Here is a 23,512-nt window from a genome sequence, read left to right as displayed (position 1 = left end):
GGTTAAAACCTCTGGACAGGGCTTCCCTGGTGGCTCAGTGATAAAGAATCCACCTGCCAATGCAGGAGACATGGGTTCAACCCCTGATCCGGGAAGACCCCACATGCTGTGGAGAAACTAAGCCTGTGCGCCACAACTATTGAGCCTGTGCCGTGCCCAGCATAGACGAAACAAAATAAATAAATAAAATTATATTAAGTAAGAATCTCTGGATGAAAGGGAAGTTTGGGTGATGGAAAATAGGGAATTATGAGGGAAGAGGAAGCAAAAGGAGTTTCCTTCTGCAGGTAGCCTTCTCTCTTTTCCTTCAGAAAGCTCACAGTATTCACTTCCTAGCCTCTCATTTGCTCTCTGCCCCGTTACAGTGAGGTTTGTACCCCCGTCCTTCCACAAAACCATCCTTCCCCAAGTCATGTCTGGTGTCGAGACGGGACGCTGACCAGAGTGCACCTCGGTCCTTACTTCATTTGGTTTCTCTTTAGCTGTTGTACTGTTGACTACTCTCTTTCCAAAGCTTCTCTTCTCCTTTGGCCTCTTTCTTTTCCTCATGTCTTTCTGGATCCTTTCCAGCCTCCCATCCTACCTCATCTCATGTCTATGGATGGGTCCCTGGAGTTCTAACTGCCCTATATATCTGCTCTCCTGCGTTCTTTCTCTGGATAGTTTTGCCAATCTAATCGACATCTTTAGCTGAAGGCTCTTTCCTGACCCTAAGTCCCTATGTTCAGCTATCCACAATTCTTCTTAAATATACTAGGGATCCCTCAGACTCAATATATCCCCCAATTAAATTTATTCTCTTCCCCTCTCTGCTTTTTCTCTTATGTTCCCCATTTGGGTGAACGACACCACAATCCAAATCTCCCCAAATTAAAGCTCCCAAACATAAAAATAACTGCCAAACTTTCCAGAGTAACTATCCTGAAGACTGCTCAAGTTTGTCCCTTTTTTTCCATTTTACTATGATTGCCTTAGACATTTAATAACTAGTAACAATTCATGTTTACACTTGGTACCCTGTCAAGTGTTTTGTAGAAACTGTTTATTTAATCCTCATATCACCCCACCAGATAAAAATGATTATGCCTTAAATTACACATGAGGAAATAGAAGAAAAGGGAGAGAAGAAATTTCCCAAGTTTACAAGGTTTTTAAATGGCAGAGCCAGGATCAGAACATTGGTCTGTTGGATTCCAGAGCCATATGCCCAGCTGTTGCTCGTAGGGTCTCAGGGATTGCTCCAGTAAATTTTATTTATTATGGCACCACCTAAGTTTTCTCTCTTAGAGGCAAATCCTATTTGGCTGCCTAGGCTTTTCCATGTTCCCAAGACCCTCCCCCATGCAGCTCAATTCCTCAGCTAGGCTCCGAGAACTCACCCTGCTTATATCTCTAGCCTCTTCTCTTGCAGCCACCTAGCTTCCATTCCACACCCAGATGCTTTTCTTCCCAGGGGCTTTTCTTCCTGAGCCCCACAAGACCAGTTTACTAAGGTAGTCATAATAATGTACCACGGACTGGGTGACTTGAACAATGGGAATACATTTTGTCACAGTTTCAGAGGCTGAAAGGCAGAGATCACAGTGTCGGCAGCGCTGTTTCTTTTGAAGTCTCCCTCCTTGACTTGCAGCTGGCCGTCTTCTCATTGTGTTCTCATATCACCTTCCCTCTGTGCTCATGCATCCCTGGTGTCTTTCTGAGTGTCCACGTTTTCTCTTCTTTCTTAGAAGGACATCAGTAAGATTGGATTAATGGCTCTACCTAACGGCCTCATTTTGACTTAATTACCCTGTTAAAGGTCCAGGGGGTATGGCATTACCAAATAAAATCCTCGTCCACAACACCTACTCACATAGCTCATTTTGACTCATCCTTTTCAACTCATTCTTTCATGCCACCCTCTCTGGGAAGTCTTCTCTGGCTGCCTCAGGTCTGAGTTAAATGCTTTTGACAGTAATTCTGTTACAATCCTTCAACTTCTTCCTGTTATATTCTGTATTGCAATTATTTTATTTCACTGACACCCCCATTGAACCAAGCTCCTTGAAGCCAGGAACTCTGACTCATTTTTCATTTTTCTAGCCAAAGCCCAAAACCCAGTACCTGGATCATATGTGTATTTAATCAGTCAATTAGTTAACAATTTGATAGTTAATATTTTCCAAAAGCTTATTTTAGTCAGATACTTTTCAAGAAATTAAGGACACAGTGGTGAGAAAGACCAAAGAAACTTCCTCCTCTCATGGAGTTGACATTTAGCTAGCAGTCAATAAATAGGTGAAAATAAATGAACAGTATAATTCTGGTACTGAAAAAGAAAATAAAATGGAGTAATTTGGTAGAGAGAAGCTTTTGTTGTTGTTTAGTTGCTAAGTTATGTCCAACTTTTTACAACTCCCGTGGACTGTAGCCACCTCTGCTGACAAAGGTCTGTATAGTCAAAGCTACAGTTTTTCCAGTAGTCATGTATGGATTGTGAGAGTTGGACCATAAAGAAAGCTGAGCACTGAAGAACTGATGCTTTTGAACTGTAGTGTTGGAGAAAACTCTTGAGAGTCCTTTGCACTGCAAGGAGATCAAACCAGTCAATCCTAAAGGAAACCAGTCCTGAATATTCATTAGAAGACTGATGCTGAAGCTGAAACTCCAATACTTTGGCCACGTGATGTGAAGAACTGACTCACTGGCAAAGACCCTGATGCTGGGAAAGATTGAAGGCAGGAGGAGAAGGGGATGATAGAGGATGAGGTGGTTGCATGGGATCGCCTACTCGATGGACATGAGTTTGAGCAAGCTCTGGGAGTTGGTGATGGACAGGGAAGCCTGGCGTGCTACAGTCCATGGGGTTGCAAAGAGTTGAAAATGACTGAGCGACTGAACTGACTGACTGGACTGTAACTCACCCAGCTCCTCTGTCCATGGAATTTCCCAGGCAAGAATACCGGAGTGGGTTGCCATTTCCTTCTCCAGGGGATCTTCCTGACCCAGGGATCAAACTTGCATCTCTGGCACCGCGGGTAGATCCTTTACCTCTGAGCCACCAGGGAAGCCCTAAAAGGTAGTGTTAGGGGACTTCTTTCATCAGGGGTCCAGGGAAAGCTGGAGAAAACATCTGAGACATTGCTTGAATGATGAGATGTAACCATGTATGATCTATAAGAAGAGAGTTTCAAGCAGGAAACATCACAGGCAAAGACCCTGAGATGGGAATTAACTTGGCAAGTTTGAGGGACAATAAGAAGTCCAGAGTGACTTTAGATCAGTGACTGATAGTGAGAGCAGAAGATGATGTCAGAAGCTCGAGCTGATTTCTAAGTACAGAGGAAGACGCTGAACTGTGTTGAACCAGGGCTGGATATGATATGATTTGTGACCTTAATAACATTCCTCTGGCTGCTGTGTGCGGTGTATATTTTAGAAGGACAATGGTGGAGCTGGGAGTCTAGTGAAGAGAGTGCCGTCAATAATAGAACAATGGTCTCAGTTGGGAGTGAACTTGTACCCCCAAGCTCTCAAAGGGCATTTGGCAATGCTGGAGGGATTTTTGGTTTTCACAGCTGCAGGGCTGGAGTGCTACCACAGTATAGTAGGAAGAGGCCAAGAATGTTGCTAAACAGCCTCGAATGCACAGGGCAGCCCCCAAGGCAAAGAATTATTTGCTCAAAATGTTAGTAGTGCTGAGACTGAAAAACTCTGATTTAGAGAGAAATGACGGTGGTTTGACCCCAGTGGTACCAGTGGAGGTTGTAGGAAGTTCTTAGACTTAAGATATATTTGGAGGTAGCTGGTAAACTATACAGGACTTGTAGACAGATCAGATGTAGGCTCTTAGGTTTGGGGCCTGAGAAACGAGGTGGGTGTTGGTCATGCTTACTGAGAAGAGGAACACTGGGGGTTAGTCATTAGAGCATAGATGATACATAAACCATGAGACTGGATGAACGCATTCAGGTAGATAATGTAGAGAAGGAAAGAGGCCTCAAACACTTCAGCACTGGAAATCCTCTTAGAGGAAGCATAGCCAACGCAGGAGACAAGAATGAGGTCCTCAGAAGGCCAGAGAGGATGGGCTCCAAACGCAGGGAGGGTCACCCGAGAAGCAGGAACACTTCTTCCACTAAAAATGGGAGGAAGGCAAAGTTCATGAATGGCTTCTCAGATGTCTCAGTGATAAAGAACTGCCTGCCAACACAGGAAACACAGGAGATGTGAGCTTAATCTCTGGGTCAGGAAGATCCCCTGGAAGAGGAAGTGGCAGCCCACTCCAGTATTCTTGCCTGGGAAATCCCATGGACAGTGGAGTCTGGCTGGCTATAGTCCATGGGGTTACAAAGAGTCTGACATGACCTAATGACTAAGCATGCACAAAGTTCATGAATAGGTGTATAGGCAGGTGAGTGGATTTGGTAATAATAAGGAGGGTGGCTGTAATTGCATTTATTGCTTTTCTTAGACTGAGCGACTAAGCATGTACATATTGTCTTATGAACTAAGGTCTGAGTGTGAGTATCAGTTGAGTGTGAGTGTGAATGTGTGTGTAGCGGGGGGGGAGATATTTGAGATTTGAGAAGGGAGAATGTTATTTGATAGCAAAATTGGAGAGAAGGGAGAATGAAATAACCATGGAAATGAGATAGAATTCTCAGAGTTCTGAGCCATTTGAGCTTTGTAGTCAAAATCTAAAATAAGTCCAGTCAGTATAATTTCTGAATTAACAGTTAATTAATGACTTGTATTGAATAAATAAAATGTCATAGTAACAATAATATCAACACCTACCATTTCTTGACCATTTGTAATGTAGCATGCTTCAATCTTTACAGAATACTCTTATTTAATACTCTCAAATAACCCCCATGAGATAGGCAACATTATACCAAACTAACTTCTAAGGAAACTAGAGCTCAGAGATATTAAGTGATTTGTTCAAGCCCACACAGTAAAGAAGAGAATCCAAAACTGCTTCCGTCAAACCAGAGCTCATATCCTTCACTAGCATTTTATATCCTCCTTAGGCTGTGGTTGTTATTGCTGTTCAGTGGCTAAGTTGTGTGCAACTCTCTGTGACCCCACAGACTGTAGCCCGCCAGGCTCCTATGTTCATGGAATTTTCCAGGTACGAATACTGGAATGGGTAGCCATTCCCTTTTCAAGGGGATCTTCCCAACCCAGGGATCAAACCCATGTCTCCTGCATTGCAGGCAGATTCTTTATCATCTGAGCCACCAGGGAAGCCCTCCTCAGGCTATGCTTAATGACAATCACTGCCCTGAGCAAAGCTTTGTCCTTTCCCTACCTTTTAAAGGCCAAAAATGCTAATAACTCCAAGAGAAGGGGTGGGAATAAAGGGAGGCAGTGCTGAAAAAAATCACCAGTTTCCTTAAAAATGCATATAACTGATATTATGATATACTTTGTTGTGATGTGTCTTTCTCAAGATTCTTCTTGAGACTTAAGGTAAACCCAAGTGTCCTGTTTATCCGCATGGTTTCAGGAAGGCCTGTGGAGAAGGAACAAGACACCAGAGAGGGAACAACAGGCACAGGATGTGATTTGCCATCAGTCTCCAACCTCCCACGGGACAGTCTTGAGTACTGAAGAGCCACTAAGATGACTTCTACCAAGGAAACATTCCGCTTTCCCCCATGCCTCCACCTTCAGTTGGAAGATGTGAGGGTTGAGAAAGAGGTTATCTAAAACCTCCAGAGATTCTCTGAAGAGAATGGAGATTTTCCTTTGTAATTTGACTTCTACTGCACACCCAGCTCACCCCACATTCTTGACAATGATGTGGTTCACTTAGAGGTTTAATGCAAAATATGACAGGTCCTTTCATCCAAAACCACAAAAGCAAAATGATGCATTGAGTTTCCCTCATTTTAAATCGCTGTCAGCCATACTGTTTATTTCCCTCCCTTCAACAATTAAAATGTTTTAGTGCTCTTTTATTTTTAGGGATCTTTTCTGCCAGAGGAGATAAGGATAGAAGTGGACAATTGCTAAATCTGATGAATTTCCATATAGCATTATTGATATAAATGTATATCCCATTAAATTTGGATTTATTCTCTCTGTTCCTGTCATATTTACCTACCACTTGCCATTAACTATGCCAATGTGGCCCTATTATTAAAAAGTTGTTTCTAAAAGACCAACTTTTTTGATGCCTTTGTTTAAATACTTATGAAAGATCAGTTAGAACTCAACATTTGTTTATTTATAGAGCTATTTTTTTTTCTCTGAGCCTTGTTTCAACAATTTATTTATTTTGACTACATACTTTCTCACCTTGTCAGTCATGATGAAACATATTGGCTAAGATGGGGCATCCTACTTGACACTGGGAGAGTTAACATCTCTCACATGTGTATTAGGTTAAGCCCTGATGTAGCTGGTTCTTCCTCTCCAGGAAAAAATTTAAGCAATCTTTTAGCATTCCACAAATATTGATTATACACCTACTGCCTAGCACCCTGTTAGGTGCTTGAGATACAAAGAAAGGTAAGACCCAGTCATTGTTTTCAAGGAACAGAAAGACACAAGTACATCCAGTGTTACTGAGAGTATAATAGCTTCATCTGAAGGGCAGCGTGGGAGAAAAGAAAGAAACACACAACCTGCAGAATGCTCTGGCATTTCTATCCTAAGATGAAGCCACTGACCATCTTTCACTCTCCAACTCCCTCATGGTTAAGAGAGCTCTGTGAAGTGAAATGAAGCGAAAGTCGCTCAGTCGCGTCTGACTTTTTGTGACCCCATGGACTATACAGTCCATGGAATTCTCCAGGCCAGAATATTGGAGTGAGTAGCCAGGGATTGAACCCAGCTCTCCCACATTGCAGGCGGATTCTTTAGCAACAGAGCCACAAGGGAAGCCCAAGAGAGCTCTGGAGAGAGATTATCAGCTGGTACCACCCACCACCAGAAGACTGGGCTTAGGAGTCAGATAGACCTTGTTCAAATTACATATCCATCCATCACTTAAGAAGATGTGAATCTGCCAACTTTTCCAACCTCATTGAGCCCAAATTTCTTTATCCACAAAGTCAGGCTTATTGTAAGGTATGCAATGTTGTGAAGTACCTAAGAGGTAAAGGTTTGCAGCCAGGCTGCCCTGATTGAGCCAGGGGACCTCGGGCAATTAATTGAATCTCTCAGATTTACAAGGAAATGATTATCCTAACCTTTTGCGAACCGTTTGTTGCTTTTATTTGTAAAATGGGGACAATAATGCCATGTATGTCTTTGGTTTGGGGGTGGATTAAATAATTAAAGTGCATAGAATAGTGAATAGTACATTGTAACTGGTCGATAAATGTTAACTATCATTGTTATTAGATCTGCCTTACAAAGCAGTTGAAAATTAAATGAAACAGTGTGTCACAATAGCTAGCACAGTTCCTAAACCTAATACTCCCTTACTAAATTCAACAGATGAAACTAAGTGAACTAAATGTGGCTTTCTCACTTTTCTTTCCTCAAGTCTCTGACCATGACCTCAACAGAGGGAGCTTTTAAAAAGTTAAATCAGTCCTATCACAGTTCTCGCAGTTCTCCAGGGGTTTCCTGGCTCACTCAAAATAAAAGGCAAAGTCCTTAGCTGCTGCTGCTGCTGCTAAGTCGCTTCAGTCGAGTCCGACTCTGTGCGGCCCCATAGATGGCAGCCCACCAGGCTCCCCCGTCCCTGGGATTCTCCAGGCAAGAACGCTGGAGTGGGTTGCCATCTCCTTCTCCAATGCATGAAAGTGAAAAGTGAAAGTGAAGTTGCTCAGTTGTGTCCAACTCTTAGCGACCCCATGGACTGCAGCCTACCAGTCTTCTCCATCCATGGGATTTCCAGGCAAGAGTACTGGAGTGGGGTGCCATTGCCTTCTCCAAAGTCCTTAGAGCAACCTACAGATCCAAAAACAACCTGGTCCCACCCTGCCTCCCTGACCTCCCAGCCTCCCCCTCCAGGCCTCACTCACGCTGCCTTAGCCACAGGGGATCTGGGCTGTTCTTTGTACATGCCAAGCAGATTCTTATCTCCCACCCTGGCTGTTTCCTCTCCCTGAAAGGCCCTTCTTCCCTCAGAAACTGGCACAGCTGGCATCCTCTCATTCCTCAGGTTGTCTCCCGAGTGAGGCTATCTTTTACCCTGCTATTCCCTTGCGTGTGTGCACGCTCAGTCACTTCTGTCGAGTCTGACTTTCCACAACCCTGTGGACTGTAGCCTGCCAGGCTGCTCTGTCCATGGAGTTCTCCAGGCAAGAACACTGGAGTGGGTTGCCATTTCCTTCTCTAGGGGATCTTCGGGACCCAGGGATGGAACTTTCTTTGTCTCTTATGTCTGCTGCCCTGGCAGGCAGGTTCTTTACCACTAATGCCGCCTGGTAAGACTTCTCAGCTTTGTATTTCTGCTTAGGACACTGTTATCTGCTGTACCATATATCTTACCTATTTATCTAGTTCTGTCTTCCTTCACTAGAAGGTAAAGCATTCTTAACTTTGATATAAAAAGTCTAAATTTGCTAGACATATTTGTTCAAATACTTATCAGTGCTTATTTACAAAAACTGACTACAATCTGGGTCTTGTGGCAAAGCTTCACAAATTTCAAATTGTTCTCATACAAAGCATGTTCTCTAAACATAACTTAAAATAAAAAATAGACAATGAAAGACATGCAAAAAAATTTCATATACTTGGAAAGAAGAAGTTAAATTGTATATTACAAACATTTATAACTAAAAATATTAAAATTATTATATATTAAAATATGAGCAAACCAGCAAAAGTAGTTTTTAGAAAAAAAATATGTAGCCTTAAATGTTTATATTAGGAAAGAATAAATGAGCTGTACTTGCAAGCTTAGAAAAAAATATTTAAGGAGGAATAAAAGTTAAAAACAAATTAATGCTTTAGAAAATAGAAAATATACGATTTACGAAGTCTTTTGGTTCTTTGAAAAGACTACTAAAATGCATAAACTGCTAGCAAGGTTGATAAAGAACATTAAAGATGGCGCAAATAAACAATGTTATCAATGGAAAAATAAAATTATTTCATATTCAGGAAAATTTATAAAACATAATTTTGAGTAATTTTATGCCAATAAGTTTGGACATTTAGAGAAAAATATACAAACTTTAGAAGTAGTTCAGCAACCTATTAAGAACACTGACAAAGAAATTGAACTTTTTCCCGTAAAGGAAACATCAAATCTCAGATAGTTTTATTGATGCATTCTACAAAATTTGCAAAGAAAAGTTTATTCTAATCTTTTGAAATCTCTTTCATAAAATAGAAAAAAGAGGGAATATCCCTTACCATACTCTGTGGGTTTAATATAATCATGATGGAAACCAGACAAGGATTGTATAAGAAAAAAAATTGCAGGCCAACTTTACTTATGAGTATAAATTTAAGAATTCTAAATAAATATTAGATACATCACGATCAAGTTGGATTATCTCAAGAATTCAAGACTGATAAACTTTAGAAAATTCTAGAATGCTATTCATCAGAAGAATAGATTAAAGGAGGTATAACCTATACATTTTTTCTCGAATATTTGGTGTTATTCCAAGGAATATTTGAAAAAACAAAAAACAGTGAGTCGTTTGGATTTAAAACTGAAGTTTCTAAGTTTCTCTGGCTCTGACTAAACTGTTCTTTCATCAGCTTGCAGAATGAAGGAGTTAAAGAAAGAAAGAAAATTAGACTTTCATATCTGAGTTTTGTCCTTAAAATATCCTATTTAATAAGTCTGCCACTAGAATGGCTTTATTTTCTTATATTGTGAATTTTCCCATTCAAATCATGCAAAGTATACAAGAAAAATCTTATGAAGAACTATCTTATTACTAAGTTTGGTGAGCAGCATCTCCTCCATTCTTTTATCTCGTAGTTCATAATTTTAAAATTAAAAAATTGTTAATTGTGTAGCATGACTTGTGACTGATTTTTTAATGACTAGAATAGTTTGTAATCAAATTTCTTTTGCCAGATTAAAATAGGAATAAAGTAAAGTAACATATTTACTGAGCTTAACATGCTCTATAGACGTTGACTTGTAAACTCCTATGAGGTTACTGATGCTTGAAGAAGTGAAGAAACTGGCCAACATTCCCTGTTTCTGGCATAGAGTGTTATTGGAACTTAAGCAGAGTTTATTTGACTTTAGAGATTGGCCTCCATCTGCCAGACTTGGGAGGAAAAATGACATACTGAGACAGTTTTCTTGATAATTAGAGAAAATTTTCACTTCTTTCACAGTTTTTTTTTTTGTTTTGTTTTGTTTTCTTTTTTACTTTGGTGCTTTTGGTATGGGAACCTTAACCAAAATCATTTCTGCAATTTTGCTGGATTCTCTATTTATATATCAAAGTTTTTATTGAGTTTTATATAGATTCCCATTTTGATAAGCTCATTACAAACTGTAGTAAAGGTAGTAGGAATTTAGTTTGATATCCAAAGGCACTGGTAAGTTTTTCTACTAGAGGAAATGTATTGGACTTCTATGTTTGATCTGGGAAAAGACTAAAAGGTAAGAGAATTTTTGTTTGACTTCATCGCGTCTTCCAGGTTTCTATGGCTCCCCTCATTGTATTGCATTCTACTCTTTTTCTCTTCATTTTTCACACTCAATCTATCATTAATCATTTAAAAAAGACTCAATAGCTCATGTAACTCTTCTGCCTTTTTACCATGAACCCACCCTACCTGAGGATTGACAAGGAAATGGCAGCCCATCCAGAATTCTTGCCTGGAAAATTCAGGGGACAGAGGAGCCTGGAGGGCCGCACGGCATGGGGTAGTAAGGAGTCAGACACAATTGAGCACGATACCACCGGACTTCTGCCCCAAGCCTGGAAACCCTAAAAAAAATCCTGCTGCTGCTATTCTGTTCTGGCAGCTAAATTCTAAAGAAGTTTCCCAATCATACAGGCGTTCTCACTGTAAATTTATGTTCTGTAAATTTGCTGAGCACTCAATACTGCTTACCAAATTATTTCTTATTGAAGCTTTAGTTAGCTATCTTAGTCTTCTTGCACAAGGCCTGGTAGCTTCATTTTTCTATTCAAGACTTCAGTGTGTTTCCCTTTCTCTTTTTTTTTGGAAAATATTGAGGCCACTAGGTTATCATTAGACCCATGTTTTTAAAGATCTAGTTTGTTCATGCTTCCATCCTGGTTAGCTGCTTATATTTACTTTTGTTTTCAAAGACATTGCCCAAATACAATACCATCCATGGAAGAATGTAACTTAGTTACTACCAAAGATGTTTTCTTTTTTTTTTTTCTGGAAGCAGCACTATTGTTTCTAATAATTTGCATTAATTCCTCTTCTCAGTGATTCTTCAAAACTCATTTTAAATGAATTAGTTAATATGTATACAAAGCCCTTAAGTATATTAAAATTACAAGCAGGTAGATTGGTGGATCTGGCTATATCCTCATTGTTTTATTTACTATTGTTTTATACTGTTTAGAAAATATTATTTTTTAAGTGCTTATTCACTAATATGTTTGCTTGTAAGTACAGGCAAATGTTTAACCATTTATTATAATTGACATGATTCTTTTTAAAAAATCATTTTGAATAGGTCCAATATAAATAATTCAGTGAATCTCAGTTTCTGTAACTGTTCTATTCAGCTTTATATTGGGACCTACATGAGTTTTATCTCATGAACATCATTAAAATGGCCTCAGGTAATCACAACAATGGAAATTTCAGACATCAGAATGATTACATGCATACACACACACACATCTTTTAAAGGTAAACTAAATCTATAATGTAGTTTAAATTGTGAGCTGGACTAGGGAATATATCTTGTGTTTCACTGTATGATTAGAGGGCCTAATGCAGGCCTGTGAACAGAGTACATACTCAGTACTTGGATGAATGAGTAAAAGGACCTGTGGTCATCAGTAATACATCTAGACACTGAAGCCAGTTGCTTACACATATAGCCTAGCTCCATTGCTCCACAACTGTGTGATGTTAAGCAAATGATATGCATTCTCTGAATCCCAGTTTCTCAGTCATTAACTGTGGATAATCAATATATTCACCTCAAAAAATTTTCTTGAGCATTAAACAAATTAATAATACCCTACAGATAATAAGCATTCAGTTAGTATTAACTATTACTGTTTGGTACACTAAAATGGAGCCTTGTCTTTAATATGTTGTATGTAGATATGCTTTTTTTAATTCATAGAACTTAAAAAAATTTTTTTATTTTATATCTGGGTATAACCGACTAACAATGTTGTGATAGTTTTGGGTGAACAGCAAAGGGACTCAGCTATACAAATGCTTCATATGTAGATATTTTCTAAAACTATTACCCCAACAAGATCTGGACAGAATAATTGTTCAGTGAGGTTCTTGCTGCTGTGTGGGTTCAGTTCAGTTCAGTAGCTCAGTCATGTCTGACCCTTTGCCACTCCATGGACTGTAGCACGCCAGGCCTCCCTGTCCATCACTAACTCCCAGTGTTTACTCAAACTCATGTTCATTGAGTCAGTGATGCCATCCAACCACCTCATCCTTTGTCATCCCCTTCTCCTCCTACCTTCTCTCTCTCTTTCCCAGCATCAGGGTCCTTTCAAATGAGTCAGTTCTTTCCATCAAGTGGCCAAAGTATTGGAGTTTCAGCTTCAACATCAATCCTTCCAGTGAATATTCAGGACTGATTTCCTTTAGGATGGACTGGTTGGATCTCCTTACAGTCCGACGGACTCTCAAGAGTCTTCTCCAACACCATAGTTCAAAAGCATCAATTCTTCAGCGCTCAGCTTTCTTCACCGTCCAACTCTCACGTCCATACAAGTCTATGGGAAAAACCACAGCCTTGACTAGATGGATCTTTGTTGACAAAGTAATGTCTCTGCTTTTTAACATGTTGTCTAGTTGGTCATAACTTTCCTTCCAAGGAGTAAGCGTCTTAATTTCATGGCTATAGTCACCATCTGCAGTGATTTTGGAGCCCCCCAAAATAAAGTCTGCCACTGTTTCCACTGTTTTCCCATCTATTTGCCATGAAGTGATGGGACCGGATGCCATGATCTTAGTTTTCTGAATGTTGAGCTTTAAACAGACTTTTTCACTCTCCTCTTTCACTTTCATCAAGAGGGTTTTTAGCTCCTCTTCACTTTCTGCCATAAGGGTGGTGTCATCTGCATATCTGAGGTTATTGATATTTCTCCCAGCAATCTTGATTCCAGTTGTGCTTCATCCAGCCCAGCACTTTGCATGATTTATTCTACATATAAGTTAAATAAGCAGGGAGACAATATATAACCCTGACATACTCCTTTTCCTATTTGGAACCAGTCTGTTGTTCTATGTCCAGTTCTAACTGTTGCTTCCTGACCTGCATACAGATTTCCCAGGAGGCAGGTCAGGTGATCTGGTACTCCCACCTCTTGAAGAATTTTCCACAGTTTATTGTGATCCACACAGTAAAAGGCTTTGGCATAGTCAATCAAGCAGAAGCAGACGCTTTTCTGGAACTCTCTTGCTTTTTCGATGATCCAGCAGATGTTGGCAATTTGATCTCTGGTTACTCTGACTTTTCTAAGTCCAGTTTGAATACCTGGAAGTTCACGGTTCATGTACCATAGAAGCCTGGTTTGGAGAATTTTGAGCATTACTCTGCTAGCATGTGAGATGAGTGCAATTGTGCAGTAGTTTGAGCATTCTTTGGCATTGCCTTTCTTTGGGATTGGAATGAAAACTGACCTTTTCCAGTCCTGTGGCCACTGGTGAGTTTTCCAAATGTGCTGGCATATTGAGTGCAGCACTTTCACAACATCATCTTTCAGGATTTGAAATAGCTCAACTGGAATTCCATCACCTCCACTAGCTTTGTTTGTAGTGATGCTTCCTAAGGCCCACTTGACTTTACATTCCAGGATGTCTGGCTCTAGGTGAGTGGTCACACCATCATGATTATCTGGGTTGTGAAGATCCTTTTTGTACAGTTCTTCTGTGTAGTCTTGCCACCTCTTCTTAATATCTTTTGCTTCCGTTAGGTCCCTACCATTTCTGTCCTTTATGGAGCCCATCTTTGCATGAAACATTCCTTTGGTATCGCTAATTTTCTTGAAGAGATCTCTAGTCTTTCCCACTCTATTATTTTCTTCTTTTTTTTTGCACTGATCACTGAGGAAGGCTTACTTATCTCTCCTTGCTAGTCTTTGCAACTCTGCATTCAGATGGGTGTATCTTTCCTTTTCTCCTTTGCTTTTTGCTTCTCTTCTTTTCACAGCTATTTGTAAGTCCTCCTCAGACAGCCATTTTGATTTTTTGCAATTCTTTTTTGTGGGAATGGTCTTGATCCCTGTCTTCTGTACAATGTTATGAACCTCGTTCATAGTTCTTCAGGCACTCTATCAGATCTAGTCCCTTAAATAAATATTAAATGGGTTAAATGAATGTTAAAGCCTAGTTTAGCTCCTGACACATGGTAGACATCAAGAATACTAGTTTTTGTCCTCCCTTTTTCTCCCTTGACCTACCATGTCCTTAACCTCATATTTCTTTCTGACCACTGCTATTCTTATGACTGTATTATAAATAACGTTTTGCATTGCTAATCCCACAACTTTGATCTCCAGACATCTATTATTCTCTGGGTTTTTTATGTTCATTTACAAGAAAACCTTGATTCTATAATCAGGGAAATCAGAATTTAAACCTTGATGTTACCACTTGATCTCCTCAGGCTTTATACACTCATCTGCAAAAAGGTCCTTAATCTACTTTACAGAGTTGCTGAAAGGATTAGGACAGTCATATGCTCTGTTCCCATTATAATGCCTGGCACACAGTAAATTATCAAAATATATTACTCTAGTTCCTTCTCTCCTTGAACTGATGCTGCTGCTAAGTCGCTTCAGTCGTGTCTGACTCTGTGAGACCCCATAGACGGTAGCCCACCAGGCTCCCTGTCCCTGGGATCCTCCAGGCAAGAACACTGGAGTGGGTTGCCATTTCCTTCTCCAGTGCATGAAAGTGAAAATTGAAAGGGAAGTCGCTCAGTCGTGTCCAACTCAGCGACCCCATGGACTGCAGCCTACCAGGCTCCTCCGTCCATGGGATTTCCAGTCAAGAGTACTGGAGTGGGGTGCCGTTGCCTTCTCCACTCCTTGAATTGACTTCCCTCATTTTGCATTTTTCTGCTGTATTTTATTTCTCTAAAGGATTCAAAGGAAACTATTGGCTCTGACCCATGTGTTTCCTGGCTTCCCTGGTGGCTCAAGTGGTAAAGAATCTCCCTGCAATGCAGGAGACCCTGGTTTGACTCCTGGGTCAGAAAGATCCCCTGGAGAAAGGAATGACAACCCACTCTAGTACTATTGCCTGGAGAATTCCATGGACTAGAGGAACCTGGCGTCATACAGTTCATGGGGTAACAAAGAGTCAGACATGACTGAGCGACTAATACTTTCATCTTTTCTCACAGCATTTTGCATTTTGTTTTCCAAAAGAACTTGAACAGTTTTAGATTCGCCTGCCTCCTTTAAGGACTGTGCTAGGGCCTATCAGTTCAGTTCAGTTCAGTTGCTCAGTCGTGTCCCACCCTTTGCGACCCCATGAATTGCAGCACGCCAGGGCTCCCTGTCCATCACCATCTCCCGGAGTTCACTCAGACTCACATCCATCGAGTCAGTGATGCCATCCAGCCATCTCATCCTCTGTCGTCCCTTTTTCCTCCTGCCCCCAATCCCTCCCAGCATCAGTGTCTTTTCCAATGAGTCAACTCTTCACATGAGGTGGCCAAAGTACTGGAGTTTCAGCTTTAACATCATTCTTTCAAAGAACACCCAGGACTGATCTCCTTCAGAATGGACTGGTTGGATCTCCTTGCAGTCCAAGGGACTCTCAAGAGTCTTCTCTAACACCACAGTTCAAAAGCATCAATTTTTCAGTGCTCAGCTTTCTTCACAGTCCAGTTCTCACATCCATACATGACTACTGGAAAAACCATAGCCTTGACTAAACAGATCTTTGTTGGCAAAGTAATGCCTCTGCTTTTGAAGATGCTACCTAGTTTGGTCATAACTTTTCTTCCAAGGAGTAAGCGTCTTTCAATTTCATGGCTACAGTCACCATCTGCAGTGATTTTGGAGCCCCCCAAAATAAAGTCTGACACTGTTTCCACTGTTTCCCCATCTATTTGCCATGAAGTGGTGGGACCAGATGCCATGATATTTGCTTTCTGAATGTTGAGCTTTAAGCCAACTTTTTCACTCTCTTCTTTCACTTTCATCAAGAGGCTTTTTAGTTCCTTATAGAGAATACAAAAAAATTTCCCAGTGGAAAATTTCCCTGGTGGCTCCGTGGTAAAGAATCTGCCTGCAATGCAAAAGACACAGGTTCCATCCTTGGGTTGGAAAGATTCCCTGGAGTAGGAAATGGCAACCCACTCCAGTATTCTTGCCTGGAAAATCCCATGAACTGTAGCCTGCCAGCTGCTACACATCACAAAAGTGTCGGACACAACTTAGTGACTAAATAACAAGAGGAAGTGGGATCTGGGAAATTTTCCTAGCGATTTTGAACAATATCTTAATAATCTTGTTTCCCATCTCCATTCAAACACTTTCATTAACCCAGAAAAATTTTAAACTGTCTTCTCCGGGGAGAGAAAATGCCTAGAAAATAATTAACCCTTGTATATTATAACTGGTCATTTGCAGTTGAAAAGCCAAGAACTTGATATCTTTAATTTTTGGTTTGCGCTGCAACTATGTCCCCTGCCTTTTCATATCCTGCTTCTTGGGAGAATGGAACAATCCAGTCTAGTGGCTGGGATAGGAAAGGTTCAGGTGGAGGAAATACTTCACTGTCTCCATGACACAGGGATTTTATTTATAGTTTAAAATACTTCAGTCTTAATCAGATTTGGGTTTTCTGGAAACCCAAAGTACATTTCTGAGACAGCATTTCATGCTGTCATATTGAAATTTGTTCCTCTAGGCTTTATTTTCTGACAATAGGCTATACAGTAGAATTATTGTGTTTAAACAGTGAATATTGGGCAAGTAGGTGGCATTAGTAGTAAAGAACCTGTCTGTCAACTCAGGAGACATAAGAGATGTGGATTTGATCTCTGGGTTGGGAAGATCCCCTGGAGAAGGGAATGGCAACCCACTTCAGTATTCTTGCCTGGCAAATCCCATGGACAGAGGAGCCTGGTGGGCTACAGTCCATGGGGTGGCAGAGTAAGACTCGACTGAAGCAACTTAGCATGCAGACTCATGGAAGTACCTTAAACCTCTTCTGTCTTCAGTAATCTGGCTTGATATAATATGTGATGTTTCAAATAATATGTTCTTTACTCCACAAAGTCTTCTTTGATCTCTGAGAATTCGTTCTGTATTTCCAGAATTCCAGGTATTTCCTTCTATGATAACCTTTAGCACTCTGTTCACTATACCTCTTATTAGACTATTAGACTACAAGCTCACCGAGGTCAGGGCCAGTGTCTATTTCACTGTTGCATCCCCAGTGCCGGGCACAGCACCTGGCTCATAGGAAAGCTACAAAAACTGCTTGGAATATAAATGAACAGATTCACTGATATTATCCAAACCATTCCTCACCTACCCTCAATATATTAGAAGAAGAAAATAAGTAATAAAGTATTGTGAATGTTTTTTAGTCCAATCACTGACTCAAAGTAAAAATCCTTCATATAAAATCGCTACAGAGTCAAGCATTTGCTAAAATATTTCCCGAAGACAGAATATATTTAGCATTTTTCCATATATGGGTAGTTTATATTTTTAGAAAGTGCTTTTAATAATTGAATCAAAATCTGCCTCCTTGGTTCTGTCTGACCTTTGGAGTTTTATATATTTGCATTTTATATACTAGAATTTTCCAAATTTGTTAAAAAGACATAAAATCAAAAAGAATTAAAAAGTGGTAAGGACTATTATTTTGCACAGAAAGCACCAACCAGAATGTCTGCTTTTTCCTCCAATAAAATACACAGGTCTTGCTTTCAAACTAAGGTACTCACAGACATGTCAGGGCATGTAATAGGGCAGGAATACTGAAAGATTTGGCTACTACATTCCAAGAGGGGAAACTGCCATGACTTTAAGCCTTGTCTTTGTTGTGAGAGAAACATTATTTAGGTACTTTATAATATATGTCATACAACACATGATGAGGATTCATTTCTGCTCATCGATATTTCTCTATGTGCTTTTGCTCTGTCCCCATTTTGCTACGGAGAAGGAAATGTCAACCCACTCCAGTACTCTTGCTTAGAGAATCCCGTGGACAGAGGAGCCTGGTGGGCTGATGTCCATGGGGTCACACAGAGTCAGACACGATTGAAGCAACTTAGCATGCATGCATGCATTGGAGAAGGAAATGGCAACCCACTCCAGTGTTCTTGCCTGGAGAATCCCAGGGACAGAGGAGCCTGGTGGGCTGCCGTCTATGGGGTCACACAGAGTCGGACACGACTGAAGCGACTTAGCAGCAGCAGCAGCATATTGCTACTGCCTAATTGTCATTGTCACCTCAATTCCTACATCTAAAAGGCCCATATTGCCTTCTTGTCTTAATCAATTTCTTCAGCCGGTTCTATCATTGACATCATTTTTCCGACAGGCTTATAAAATATTGGATTAATATGTCCTGCTCATTCCCCTATCCTGTCAGTTACCCAGTCACTCACATTTTCCCTCTGTAGTATTTCTCATATCTACTTCTTTCTCTCCAGTGAGGCTGACAAATGGCCTTCATCAGGAACATGATTTGATTTCTGCTGCCCTTTCTCATTCCACCTTCTATCCCATTTTAATGCAAAAGGCATACCACAGCCATACCAATTTTCCTTAAAATCCTTTGTTATCAGTATGTCACCTAGTTTAAAACCTATAATGTACTGATGTTCTACTGCATCCGATGCCAAACTTCTCTACCTCCATTTCAAGGTCCTTCTTCAATCCCCTAACCCTTCAAACTGTCCAGGTTTATTTTAGCTACCGCACCTCCCCATCTACCCACCCTCCCTTCACACTCCAGGTCCCCTCCTGTCGCCCACTTTTCTCACTGCAACCCACCTGCTCCCCCATCCTCTCATACCCTGCTACATCCGATTTGTATCATCTGCGATCTCCTCTGGGCCAGTTCTGAAGCCCAACTTAAGTCCTATTTTATCCACAGTTTTTTGTCTCAGTTTTTCCAGGATTTATCCAGCTCTTTTCTTCTCTCTCCTCTATTATTTTTATTGTGAATTATAAACAGAAGTAAATAAGACTTATGTGTACAGTTTAACAAGTAGTTGTCAAAAGAACACCATTCAGATGGGAAATACAACATGCTGGAACTCTGGGGGCCCATCCCATCTCCCTTCCCAATTAATGTAGCCCTTCCCAATTAATGTTACAATACTAACAGTCTGTACCTCATCGTTTAACACTTATAGTAATTAAGTACCAACTTGCTTTGCCTCGTGGCTTAACTGTGTTAATTTTATTCCTCCTCCTTGACTGTAGGCTCTGAAAGGGTAGGGTCTGTATAGATTATTCTTTAGAAACCCTGCAATATCCCAGGCAGTGCTAAGCATATATGGGTATTCAATAGATACTTGCCCATTGATTATAGACTAAGAAAAAGCAACTCTGAGGACACACAATGGTGTTTGTGTCCCATCTGTATTTTTGTGTCCAAGAGTGAACGCCGTGATATCTCTCCAACGCATGCTAATGTTTAGACACTGGCACAGTTCTACTTCATTGAGTACTTGCCCCATGTATTATGCTCTGTGGTTTCAGTTTTCTTTTCCTTTATATCGCATTCAGCTTCCTTGGAAATTCCTCAGGGAATTTCCAGTTTTGTCAGACAGAATGTAGAGGAATGCCTTGTTAATGAATGTTGTCCATGGCAACATTGCAGAAATGCTAGCAATTTTCTATTTCAAAGACTTGTGGTAATCACAAAACAACCTTCTCTCTTCCACTGCACAGCTCTTCTTCTCATGAAAGAACTTTGCATCACATCTAAATGTCTTTAGGACTAAATGTTTTAAGGAATGTTAGTAACATTCCGTATCTTGGAGGTTTAATCACACAGGACTTCTAAAGAAGATTCCACGCCAGGAATATAGAAGAAAAGAAAAATGTATAATAAACAAATAAGGTAATAATAAACAAACAAAACACACATAATCAAAAAATAAATAAGTAATTTCTGAAGAAGCTCTCTGTGTAAGTAAAATATTTGATTCAAGGAAATGATACAGTGTAAACATAAAAATACATACAGTATGCCAATGATGGTACTGAGAAAAATGGCATACATATCACAAAACCATAACAATTCTAGTAACTAGTGAGAAAATAATGCAAAATAAGCACTCTTGCAAGAAGAATCTGGGATTTAGCAGCAAAAGGAAGGAAATCCACCTTTTTGTCTTATCCTAGAACTTTTATGACTGGGGAAAAATTCTTTGTATTGCAGAATTATTTCTGTCTTGGGATAATTATAATGAGGCAGTGGAGATAAGCAGGAAGGAAACCACCACTTATTGAAATTGGTTTTTTGGTTTTTTTTACAATAGCTTAGCTCCTGCCTCAGCCAGTGAAATATCTGTCAGGCAGGATAGAAAGCTACAAAGAATGACACCTGACAAACACCACTCTATCCGTTAAGCAGCTACACTGAACTGCCAAACTTCAGATGTGAGGAGGACAAGCACTATCGAGAAGTCTCAGATTTTCATTCACTCAGTTTACTAGTGAAGGAGCTCCTCCCACGTGCCAGATCCGATTGTAGTCACTTTGGATACATCATGGAACAAACAGCTGAAAGTCCTTGCTCTTGTGGCGCCCACATTCTAGCAAAGTTATGCTGATCGTGATTCATACAGTGTGATAGGAATCTGTGAATAAGAATTAACTTTTATGAATTTCATTGTTTATTTGTGGGGAAACCATAGAAAGCTTATAAGTAAACAGAAGCCTCAAGATAGTGGTTGACTAGATAAGGATGAGTGAAAGCAGTAGGATCAGAGAGAAACAAAAGGTAACTTCAGTGACATCTGTGATGTTAAAGTTCTGAGCTTGGGTAATGGAATGATAAGTGCGTGTTTTATTATTTTGCTTTACAAGCTAAGTAAGAGTTACATAATATCCTTTGTACATGTAGGATATTACATCATAAAGTTTTGTTTGTTTGTTTGTATGTTTTTAATTAAAGGGGAGAGAAGATGGCAGTGATTTTTTACAAAGGAGCAAGAGGGTAGGGCATGAAATTTATTTTCTCACACTTTTGCAGTCTGGAAGTCCAAGATCAGGGTGACGGTATGTCGGCTTCTGGTGAGAGCTCTCTTCCTGGCTTGTAGATGGCCATCTTCTAACCATGACTTTGCATGATAGAGAGAGAGAGCAAGCTCTCTAGTGCCTCCTCTTAAAAGGACACTAATACCATCATGAGGGCCCTACCTTCATGAACTTACCTAAATCGAATTATCTCCCAAAGTCCCTATCTGCAAATACTACCTCATTGGGGGTAATGGTTTCAACATATGAATTTTTAGGACAAACATTCTATCTATAACAGACTCTGCAGAGGGTTTCCTGAGGAGTGTTTTCAGTAGACATAAGAAAGTGAAAAGTCAGAACTGGACAGAAGTAGAAATGACCAGGAATGAGATTGCAACTGAAGCCTCAATCTATTTTATGAGGAGTTGTGGAGCTGGGACAGACCTTCAGAAATATAGTGAATTAAAGGTAAGGGGATAGTCATTGGCTGTTGGTTGCTCCCTAAATACTGAGGTTGCTCCCTAGATACTGAGTATCTAGGGAGAGATGCAGTTTTGAGCCATCAATGGCTGATGGTTCCAGCAGCTAGAAGACTGGTGGTTAAGCCGTGAAGAAGTGATCTGGGAAAAACATGATTGTAATCACCAGAGTTTAAAGAGCTAGAATATCATGGTGATTAAAACAGACTTAACCTAAAATCAGAACTCTGTGTGGTCTATGAAATTTCACTGAAATCTATTAAAATTTTTTTCTCATCTGTGAAAAATGGTTATGCTGCTGCTGCTGTTAAGTCGCTTCAGTCATGTCTGACTCTGTACGACCCCATAGACGGCAGCCCACCAGGCTCCCTCGTCCTTAGGATTCTCCAGGCAAGAACACTGGAGTGGGTTGCCATTTCCTTCTCCAATGCATGAAAGTGAAAAGTGAAAGTAAAGTCGCTCAGTAGTGTCCAACTCATAGCAACTCCATGGACTGCAGCCTACCAGGCTCTTCCATCCATGGGATTTTCCAGGCAAGAGTACTGAAGTGGGTTGCCATTGCCTTCTCTGAAAAAATGGTTATAATAATACTATAATCATATAAAATAGCATGATATATTTTACATTATAGTTATTATATATGCATTATTCTAACAATTGTTATAAGGATTACATAAAGTTAAAAATATACAAAGAAATTTATTGTAGTACCTGATTGTACATTTGATAAATGGTAACAATTATTACTGTATTAATACCATATACTTTCTGAAACAAGATTGAGTATATACAAATAAACAGTTAGATGCCTCAATTAGTTCATAGGATAAAAATTTTATTTCAGAAATTTTCAGTACTTATTGATATCAGTGCCTTGGGATGTTCTGAATTGTAGTGTCAAATTTCACACAGGGGTCTGAGATGACAAATGGATTTAATCCCAAATTCCGGCTAAGAGTAATCTGTAGTAGCTGCTGGGAGGGTAGTGTTAGGAAACTTTCTAAGGAGATTTCCACTTCCAGTTAGATTGTAGCTAGATGGGAAAGAACTTTGAACCTAGTAACAACTAGGAAAAACACCCAAGTAAAATTTTTAAAAATCAGTTTTTTGCAGAGCTAGACATGAGTTTGAGCAAACTCAGGGATATAGTGAAAGACAGGTGCTGGGAGCCAGCACAAGGAGTCCCGCCTGTGGCAAAGGTCATGAGGTTAAGGGGTCTGACAGGCAAAGGCAAGTCCGGCCTTAAGGGAGCCTCGCTGAATCTGCTCATGCATCTGCCCCAAAACCAGAGTCTGCCTGCCTTACTGCATTGTGCTTTTCGCCTACTTTTCTGACATTAACAGGGGGCTGTCCCCCCACCACCTTTTTCTGGAAAAAGTTAATTTAGAGCTTTTAAATAATAAGTCTCCTGGGCATAATAAGAGTGTTTCAATCCAAAAACCCCTCTGATGGCTTTCTAGCCTGCCTACAGGACTCTTACAGCTGTGCATGTGATTGTTTGCGGCCTCCTGACTACGAGAGGCACAGGAAGCTTAGGGGCTTCTGAGGAGTCAAAATCATTAGAATAGGACTGATTAAGGGTTTCATTTGTTGAACCAATACTTGCTGTCAAATTTTCATATCTTTTATTTGTTGATATAGTTGGTATATAGAGAAAAAACAAGTAGCAACATAGATCTTTGAGTTAAGTACCTTCTTTGTTATAACCCACTGCACCATTGTTCTATAGGGATGTAACTTTAGTGC

This window comes from Ovis canadensis, chromosome 1, assembly GCF_042477335.2.
Source record: "Ovis canadensis isolate MfBH-ARS-UI-01 breed Bighorn chromosome 1, ARS-UI_OviCan_v2, whole genome shotgun sequence".
In the NCBI taxonomy this organism is placed as follows: Eukaryota; Metazoa; Chordata; class Mammalia; order Artiodactyla; family Bovidae; genus Ovis; species Ovis canadensis.
Note: the sequence above shows the minus strand (reverse complement) of the source record.